Below are 10289 nucleotides of genomic sequence, written 5' to 3'. Positions count from 1 at the left end.
TGTCATTTTAAAATTCTTTTCTATTATCTATACCACTTATTCCTGCTCTGATCTTTATTATTTCTTTAGATAATTTTAGGTTTAATTTTTTCTAGTTCCTTGAGATGCAAATTTAGATAGTTTATTTGAGATGAACCTTCTATTTTAATGCAGGCCTTTGTTGTTATAATCTTCCCTCTTAGCATTGCTTTTCTTGCATTCCGTAAGTTGTTTGCTTTCTTCCTATTGAAGTACAGTTGATTTATAATATTGCATTCGTTTCAGATGTACAGCATAGTGATTCAGTATTTTTATGGTTTATACTCCATTTTAAGTTATTATATGATAATGGCTATATTTCCTGTGCTATACAATATATCTTTGCTGCTCATCTATTTTACACAGTAGTTTGTATAACTTAAGGCTTTACCCCTGACTTGTCCCTGCCTCCCTTTCCTCTCCCCACTGGTAACCACGCGTTTGTGTTCTAAACTTGTGAGTCTGTTTCTCTTTTGCTACACACAGTCATTTTGAAATGTATATAGTTGGTTTTTTAAAAAATATTTCTGTCATTATTGATCTGTACTCTCTTATAGTTCATTGAATTTCTTTAAAGTGATTATTTTTTAATTCTTTGCCAAGCAGTTTTTGAGTTTCTATTTCTTTCCAGTCCATTACTGTAGCTTTACTAATTTCTTTTTATGATGTCATGTTTATCTGATTCTTTGTGATCCTTATATTTCTTCATTGCTGTCTGTATATTTGAAGAAACTGTCACATCTTCTAGTCTTGAAAGACTGGTTTCAGATTAAGACTTCACTTGTCAGCCTAGCCAGAGATTCTAGGCTGGTTAGCTGGCAGGGTTTTGGACTATCTGGTGGTGTCTGTAGGTAACCTTACTGTTGGCACCCATGAGTGAGGCCATCAAGTCCCTGGTCAGGTGGGAATAGAGCTAGATCATGGGGCTGCCTCCATATCTGCAGTCAGGTCCATAGTTGGTGAGCCTGCTCCTGGGACCATTAACCCACCTTCTCAAGTCAGCTTTCCTCAATATTGGACTCCACTACAGTGTCACAGCCTCCTACCTGGATCCTTAAGCTCCTGACAGAGGCTCTTTGGTCCATGAATGGTTGCCAAATTGGTGTTTCTATGGGGAACAAGGACTGGAGACAAGGCCTCCTATTCTGCCATCTTGCTAACATTTCCATTTCTTTCCAGTCTATTACTCTAGCTTTACTAATTTCCTATTATGATGTCATGTTCTCCAGGCAAGAATACTGGAGTGGGTTGCCATATCCTTTTCCAGGGGATCTTCCTGACCCAGGGATCAAACCCAAGTCACCTGCTTGGCAGGTGGACTCTACCACTGAACCATCTTTCTGACTTTTATTTATTTTAATTTATTTAATTTATTTTAATTATTATTTATAATTATCATACTGCACCAGATGGCTCAGTGGTAAAGAATCTACCTGCCAAGCAGGAAACATGGCATGATCCTTGGTTTGGGAAGATCCCCTGGAGAAGGAAATAGCAGCACACTCCAGTATTTTTGCCTGGGAAATCCCGTGGACAAAGGAGCCTGGAGGGGAGAAATACCCAGTGCAGCTAAAAAAAAAAAAAAAAAACAACTCTAGTATTTATTTATGTTATAGCTGAAAGTTCCTATCTTTTGACTGCCTTCATGCAACATCTCCTTCCCTCTCTCTTCACCTCTGGTAATCACAAATCTTATCTTTTTTTTTTTTATTTTATTTTTAAACTTTACATAATTGTATTAGTTTTGCCAAATATCAAAATGAATCCACCACAGGTATACATGTGTTCCCCATCCTGAACCCTCCTCCCTCCTCTCTCCCCATACCATCCCTCTGGGTCGTCCCAGTGCACTAGCCCCAAGCATCCAGTATCGTGCATCGAACCTGGACTGGCATCTCGTTTCATACATGATATTTTATATGTTTCAATGCCATTCTCCCAAATCTTCACACCTTCTCCCTCTCCCACAGAGTCCATAAGATTGTTCTATACATCAGTGTCTCTTTTGCTGTCTCGTACAAAGGGTTATTGTTACCATCTTTCTAAACTCCATATATATGCATTAGTATACTGTATTGGTGTTTTTCCTTCTGGCTTACTTCACTCTGTATAATAGGCTCCAGTTTCATCCACCTCATTAGACCTGATTCAAATGTATTCTTTTTAATGGCTGAGTAGTTGTTTTGTATGTTTATTTTTGAAGTATAATTGACAGACCACACTATGTTAGTTCCTATAATGTTAGTTCATTACAGGTTTCTATACATTTCAAATTGACTATTACAAGTCTAATGATATGTCACCATACAAAAATTTTACTTATTGACATATCCCCCATGCTATACATTTCATGCCCATAACTCATTTATTTTGCAACTAGAAGTTTGTACCTCTTAATCTCTCTCATCTATTTCTTTCCTCCCCAAGTCTCCTTTCCTCTGTCAACCACCTCTTTGTCCTCTGCTTCTGTAACTGTTTCTCTTTTGTTACATATGCTCATTAGTTTTGATTTTGCTGCTGCTAAGTCGCTTCAGTCGTGTCCAATTCTGTGCGGCCCCATAGACGGCAGCCCACCAGGCTCCATCGTCCTTGGGATTCTCCAGGCAAGAACACTGGAGTGGATTGCCATTTCCTTCTCCAATGCATGAAAGTGAAAATTGAAAGTGAAGTTGCTCAGTCGTTTCTGACTCTTAGCGACCCCATGGACTGTAGCTTACCAGGCTCCTCCGTCCATGGGATTTTCCAGGCAAGAGTACCAGAGTGGGTTGCCATTGCCTTCTCCGCCTTTTGATTTTAGATTCCACATATAAGTAAAATCACACAGCATTTGTCTTTCTCCGACTAACTTCACTTAGCATAATACCCTCTAGGTCCATTCATGTTGTCTTTTGAAAGTCCATTTTGTAGGGTTGCTTTTACATTACATATATATTTTTTTTTTTTTTTCTTGTATGGGTTTATTTGACTCAAGACTTTATTTGCACATCGAAAAGGATGGATGAGATCAGACATAGTATAAAATGAACTATATGACCTGTATATTGCTTATTAAATAATTAAAAACTCAAACATAAAATTAGTAAACTAAAGATGATATTTAGATGTCACTAAGTGTGGTTCCTCTATTTCTTTGCATTGATTGCTGAGGAAGGCTTTCTTATCTCTCCTTGCTATTCTTTGGAACTCTGCATTCAGATGCTTATATCTTTCCTTTTCTCCTTTGCTTTTCACATCTCTTCTTTTCACAGCTATTCGTAAGGCCACCCAGACAGCCATTTTGCTTTTTTGCATTTCTTTTCCATGGGGATGGTCTTGATCCTGTCTCCTGTACCACGAACCTCCATCCATAGTTCACCAGGCACTCTATCTATCAGATCTAGTCCCTTAAATCTATTTCTCACATTCACTGTATAATCATAAGGGATTTGATTTAGGTCATACCTGAATGGTCTAGTGGTTTTCCCTACTTTCTTCAGTTTAAGTCTGAATTTGGCAATAAGGAGTTCATAATCTGAGCCACAGTCAGCTCCTGGTCTTGTTTTTGCTGACTGTATAGAGCTTCTCCACATTTGGCTGCAAAGAATATAATCAATCTGATTTTGGTGTTGACCATGTGGTGATGTCCATGTGTAGAGTCTTCTCTTGTGTTGTTGGACAAAGGTGTTTGCTATGACCAGTGAGTTATCTTGGCCAAACTCTATTAGCCTTTGCCCTGCTTCATTCCATACTCCAAGGCCAAATTTGCCTGTTACTCCAGGTGTTTCTTGGCTTCCTACTTTTGCATTCCAGTCCCCTATAATTAAAAGGACAGCTTTTTTGGGTGTTAGTTCTAAAAGGTCTTTTGGTCTTCATAGAGCCATTCAACTTCAGCTTCTTCAGCGTTACAGGTTGGGGCATAGGCTTGGATTACTGTGATATTGAATGGTTTGCCTTGGAAATCAACAGAGATCATTCTGTCATTTTTGAGATTGTATCCAAGTACTGCATTTCAGACTCTTTTGTTGACCATGATGGCTACTCCATTTCTTCTGAGGGATTCCTGTCCCTCAGTAGTAGATATAATGGTCATCTGAGTTAAATTCACCCATTCCAGTCCATTTCAGTTCGCTGATTCCTAGAATGTCGACGTTCACTCTCGCCATCTCCTGTTGGACCACTTCCAATTTGCCTTGATTCATGGACCTAACATTCCGGGTTCCTATGCAATATTGCTCTTTACAGCATCGGACCTTGCTTCTATCACCAGTCACATCCACAACTGGGTGTTATTTTTGCTTTGGCTCCATCCCTTCATTCTTTATGGAGTTATTTCTCCACTGATCTCCAGTAGCATATTGGGCGCCTACAGACCTGGGGAGTTTCTCTTTCAGTATCCTATCATTTTGCCTTTTTATACTGTTCAGGGGTTCTCAAGGTAAGAATACTGAAGTGGTTTGCCATTCCCTTTTCCAGTGGACCACATTCTGTCAGACCTTTCCACTATGACCCTACTGTCTTGGGTGGCCCCACAGGGCATGGCTTAGTTTCATTGAGTTAGACAAAGCTGTGGTCCGTGTGATTAGATTGACTAGTTTTCTGTGAGTATGGTTTCAGTGTGTCTGCCCTCTGATGCCCTCTCGCAACACCTACCGTCTTACTTGGGTTTGTCTTACCTTGGATGTGGGGTATCTCTTCACAGCTGCTCCAGCAAAGTGCAGCTGCTGCTCCTTACCTTGGACAAGGGGTATCTCCTCACGGCCGCCCCTCCTGACCTTGAATGTGGAGTAGCTCGTCTCAGCCCTCCCATGCAGCGGCCGCTGCTTGGACCTGGGCTTGCTCCTCTAGGCTGCCGCCCCTGACCTCAGGCAAGGGGTATCTCCTCTCAGCCACACTTTTGCGTGGTCCAAATGGGAAAGACTAGAGATCTCTTCAAGAAAATTAGAGATACCAAGGGAACATTTCATGCAAAGATGGGCTCGATAAAGGACAGAAATGTATGGACCTAACAGAAGCAGAAGATATTAAGAAGAGGTGGCAAGAATACACAGAAGAACTGTACAAAAAAGATCTTCATGACCAAGATAATCACGATGGTGTGATCACTCACCTAGAGCCAGATATCCTGGAATGTGAAGTCAACTGGACTTTAGAAAGCATCAGTATGAACAAAGCTAGTGGAGATGATGGAATTCCAGTTGAGCTATTTCAAATCCTGAAAGATGATGCTGTGAAAGTTCTGCACCAATATGCCAGCAAATTTGGAAAACTCAGCAGTGGCCACGGGATTGGAAAAGGTCAGTTTTCATTCCAATCCCAAAGAAAGGCAATGCCAAAGAATGCTCAAACTACCACACAATTGCACTCATCTCACATGCTAGTAAAGTAATGCTCAAAATTCTCCAAGCCAGGCTTCAGCAATAAGTGAACCGTGAACTTCCAGATGTACAAGCTAGTTTTAGAAAAGGCAAAGGAAACAGAGATCAAATTGCCAACATCTGTTGGATCATCAAAAAGCAAGAGAGTTCCAGAAAAAACATCTATTTCTGCTTTATTGACTATGCCAAAGGCTTTGACTGTGTGGATCACAATAAACTGTGGAAAATTCTGAAAGAGATGGGAATACCAGACCACCTGACCTGCCTCTTGAGAAACCTATATTCAGGTCAGGAGGCAACAGTTAGAACTGGACATGGAACAACAGACTGGTTCCGAATAGGAAAAGGAGTACGTCAAGGCTGTATATTGTCACCCTGTTTATTTAACTTCTATGCAGAGTACATCATGAGAAACGCTGGGCTGGAAGAAACACAAGCTGGAATCAAGATTGTGGGAGAAATATGAATAACCTCAGATATGCAGATGACACCACCCTTATGGCAGAAATTGAAGAGGAACTCAAAAGCCTCTTGATGAAAGTGAAAGTGGAGAGTGAAAAAGTTGGCTTAAAGCTCAACATTCAGAAAATGAAGATCATGGCATCCGGTCCCATCATTTTATGGGAAATAGATGGGGAAACAGTGTAAACAGTGTCAGACTTTATTTTTGGGGGCTTCAAAATCACTGCAGATGGTGATCACAGCCATGAAATTAAATGATGCTTACTCCTTGGAAGGAAAGTTATACCAACCTAGATAGCATATTCAAAAGCAGAGACATTACTTTGCCAACAAAGGTCTGTCTAATCAAGGCTATGGCTTTTCCAGCGGTCATCTATGGATGTGAGAGTTGGACTGTGAAGAAGGCTGAGCGCTGAAGAATTGATGCTTTTGAACTGTGGTGTTGGAGAAGACTCTTGTGAGTCCTTTGGACTGCAAGGAGATCCAACCAGTCCATTCTAAAGGAGATCAGTCCTGGATGTTCTTTGGAAGGAATGATGCTGAAGCTGAAACTCCAGTACTTTGGCCACCTCATGCGAAGAATTGACTCATTGGAAAAGACTCTGATGCTGGGAGGGATTGGGTGCAGGAAGAGAAGGGGATGACAGAGGATGAGGTGGTTGGATGGTATCACCGACTCAGTGGACATGAGTTTGCGTGAACTCCGGGAGTGGTGATGGACAGGGAGGCCTGGCATGGTGCGTGCGATTCATGGGGTCGAAAAGAGTTGGACACGACTGAGCAACTGAACTGAACTGACTGATAGTATGGTTCAGGACTATTGACTATTGACTCTTAATGGGAATGGTGTTGATCCATTCTTAAGCACTGCTGAGCCGTAGATAAGTCATTTTCCCAGCACCAATTTTTGGATACCTGTGCTAATATCATGCCTCTGCCTCAGGCAAGTACTTTCATCTTTTTCTCAGGGATCAGAGAAAACATGTGAGGAAAAGCTCAGAGAAACTTTATGACCCAAGGTCCTGCATCAGTAAACTTAGAGGCAATTTGGCTGAGGGCTGGGGCACAGAAAAAGAGAACACTGAACAATCTTGTTCATCATACAGAAAATGAATGTTCCAGCAAATCATCAATCTTTCCACAGACATTTTAAGAGACTTTCCAGTAAGTGGAGACATACAGTTGAAACATTCCCTGGAAGCTCAGAAAAATTATTGTCCTTTTTGTCCCCGTAATACTGTTAAATAATTACTATGTACCAGGTCTCAACCTCAGCCTTTAATTTTTCACCTTACTAATTCTCCTAACAGCCTTGTAAGTTAACAATTATCATATCAACTCAGCTGAGAAACTGAGTCTTGGAAATTTCAAGTCGCTTTCCCAGAGTCACATAGTTGGAAATATAAGTGGTAAAGCTAAATTCTAACCCAGGTCTGCCTATTCCCAAGCCAGTCTTCTTACATTTATACCATATAAACTCAGAACCTAGGATAGAATAGTAATTGAAAAGAGCTGGCAAAAAGTTACATGTGTCTAATATGAGCCTACCTATTTAAAAACATAAACACATGATTAAAAGAGTGAAAGGGAATATATGAAAGCATTAATAGACCATCCGTCTAGGTTGATGAGACTATCATAAATATGCTAATCAATAATCTCAGATATGCAGATGACACCACCCTTATGGCAGAAAGTGAAGAGAAGTTAAAAAGCCTCTTGATGAAAGTGAAAGAGGAGAGTGAAACAGTTGGCTTAAGCTCAACATTCAGAAAACGAAGATCATGGCATCCGGTCCCATCACTTCATGGGAAATAGATGGGGAAACAGTGTCTGACTTTATTTTGGGGGGCTCCAAAATCACTGCAGATGGTGACTGCAGCCATGAAATTAAAAGACACTTACTCCTTGGAAGGAAAGTTATACCAACTTAGATAGCATATTCAAAAGCAGAGACATTACTCTGCCAACAAAGGTCTGTCTACTCAAGGCTATAGTTTTTCCAGTGGTCATCTATGAATGTGAGAGTTGGACTGTGAAGAAGGCTGAGCGCTGAAGAATTGATGCTTTTGAACTGTGGTGTTGAAGAAGACTCTTGAGAGTCCCTTGGACTGCAAGGAGGTCCAACCAGTCCATTCTAAAGGAGATCAGTCCTGGGAGTTCTTTGGAAGGAATGATGCTAAAGCTGAAACTCCAGTACTTTGGCCACCTCATGTGAAGAGTTGACTCGTTGGAAAAGACTGATGCTGGGAGGAATTGGGGGCAGGAGGAGAAGGGGATGACAAAGGATGAGATGGCTGGATGGCATCACTGACTTGTTGGACGTGAGTTTGAATGAACTCTGGGAGTTGGTGATGGACAAGGAGGTCTGGCATGCTGCAATTCATGGGGTCACAAAGAGTCGGACACAACTGAGCGACTGAACTGAACTGAACTGAAGTGCTTACTATATGCCAGGCACCTTGCTATGGTTATTATATCATTAATTCATTATCTTATTAAATCCTCATGACAACCACTTGAGGCTGATGTGATTATTTTTCTCATTTTACAGAAAAGAAAATGGTAAGTGACTTGCCCAAAATCACATAGCTTGTGAGTTCTGGGCTCAAACTCAATCTCCTAAGACATTGCTCTTAACAATATACTGACACCTGTCACTAATGTGGACATATATTTATTTTTTAATCAGACCGAAAAAAACCACTAAAGATTAAAATGAAATCAGATCTGGAACCAACTTTTTTTCAATGTAAGGTTATTCAGCAAGACATGGGAGCTTCCTAGGCTTGGTCTGTTGTTAACCCTAAAGGTTAGTCTGAGCTGCAAGGCCATTCAGCCTTACCCTGGTCGAGTGCCTACAGGACATGCAACCCTACAGTCACTTTGTCCAGCTGGCATAAACCCTCCTTCACGGTGGCTCAGCTCATGCCCTCTCTGGGGAGGGACACTTGCTGGGTGATCTGCTTCAGAACCAGATTACAGAGACCTAACAGCTGTTGGTTTGGCCTGCGCTTTCTGTGTTTCCAGACTGATGCCTGCCTCACTTCCATACCATATCACTTCCATACTTTTGCTACCAAGTCTTTGGGTCACCTAAAGACAGAATTTACACAGACCGCTTGTAGGTAGCTTTAGAAGGATGGACTACAAAGTCCACAAATCACAGACACAGCTTCCAAAATGGTCAGAAAGAAAGCAAAGTTGCCATCATAATTTCTCCTTGACCAGCTAGTCAGCTCCTGCCCTCTGAACTGGGGACTGGACTCTGATGCTTCAGCACCGACTGGCTCTGTTGATTTCCCTGGTAATGTGTCTGCTCCAACGGCAGGCAGCTGGGGAGTACTCCCCAGTACTGCCTCCCCTGTGGCTTGAGCCTTGACCATAGCAGTCCTCGTGTCTTCAGTTGAACACTGAGCTAGTGTTGCCTCCCTGACACATTCAATGCTGTCCTTCAAGCTAAGCAACTCAGAGGCCTGGACTTCTGCCTCTAAAGTTGGGTGAGGCTGACACCCATGCCGCCAGCCACTCTGTCAACCAGCTCACAACTGCTCCTGACCTGTGGCTTCCTTCTCATGAGAACTGGTCACACTGATCCACCTGGAGCCCAGGTGTGGAGTTCAGGTGTCAGAGTTGGTTGGTCCAGAGGAAGTCTGTGTGAGTTCACAGCCTCCTGAGACTCTAGTGACTACGGACTCTCTGCAGCTTTTCTCAGGGCAACACAGAGTATTACAGCAACTTTCCGTTTTCTTTACAGTAGTGTCCTTTAGAGGCTGATAATATGTTACAAGGGGTGGGGGCAGTGTCTGTTATTAAACGAGTTTGGAAAACTCTACCTCCATTACCTTTATTGGAGATAGTTCACAGTTCGCATTAGAATATCCAAGGGTCTATGACATCCTACCATAAAGAAACCTGCTTACATAGGCTGTACCCAGTGTTCCCAGACTTATTTATAAAGCCACAGTTCACCCTTTTGTCCCCCAGAATACCTAAGGAACCCACATTGGACACCGATGTTTTAATGAACAGTTTGGAAATCTCAGTGGCTTGAAAATGAGCACATGAGGGTAATCATCTAGTTACACCTCCGTCAGGTTACACAAGCCTCTTCACCTCTCTAGGCCTCAATTTCTTCATCTTTAAAATGGGTTTTTGTTGTTGTTGTTGTGTTAGTTGCTCAGTCATGCCCAACTCTTTGTGACTCCATGGACTATAGCTCGCCAGCTCCTCTGTCCACGGAGTTTTCCAGGCAAGTATACTGGAGTGGATTTCCATTCCCTCCTCCAGGAGATCTTCCTGACCCAGGGATTGAACCCGAGTCTCCTGCATTGCAGGTGGATTCTTTACTGTCTGAATCACCAGGGTGCCCATAAAATGGGGTTTAGATTAAGACTATTTTGAAACTAATCTCGAGGGAAATTCAAAGAATCTATGAACATACCTTAGGAGCTA

The sequence above is a fragment of the Bos indicus x Bos taurus genome, chromosome 11 (genome assembly GCF_003369695.1).
Source record: "Bos indicus x Bos taurus breed Angus x Brahman F1 hybrid chromosome 11, Bos_hybrid_MaternalHap_v2.0, whole genome shotgun sequence".
Taxonomy (NCBI): Eukaryota; Metazoa; Chordata; class Mammalia; order Artiodactyla; family Bovidae; genus Bos; species Bos indicus x Bos taurus.
Note: the sequence above shows the minus strand (reverse complement) of the source record.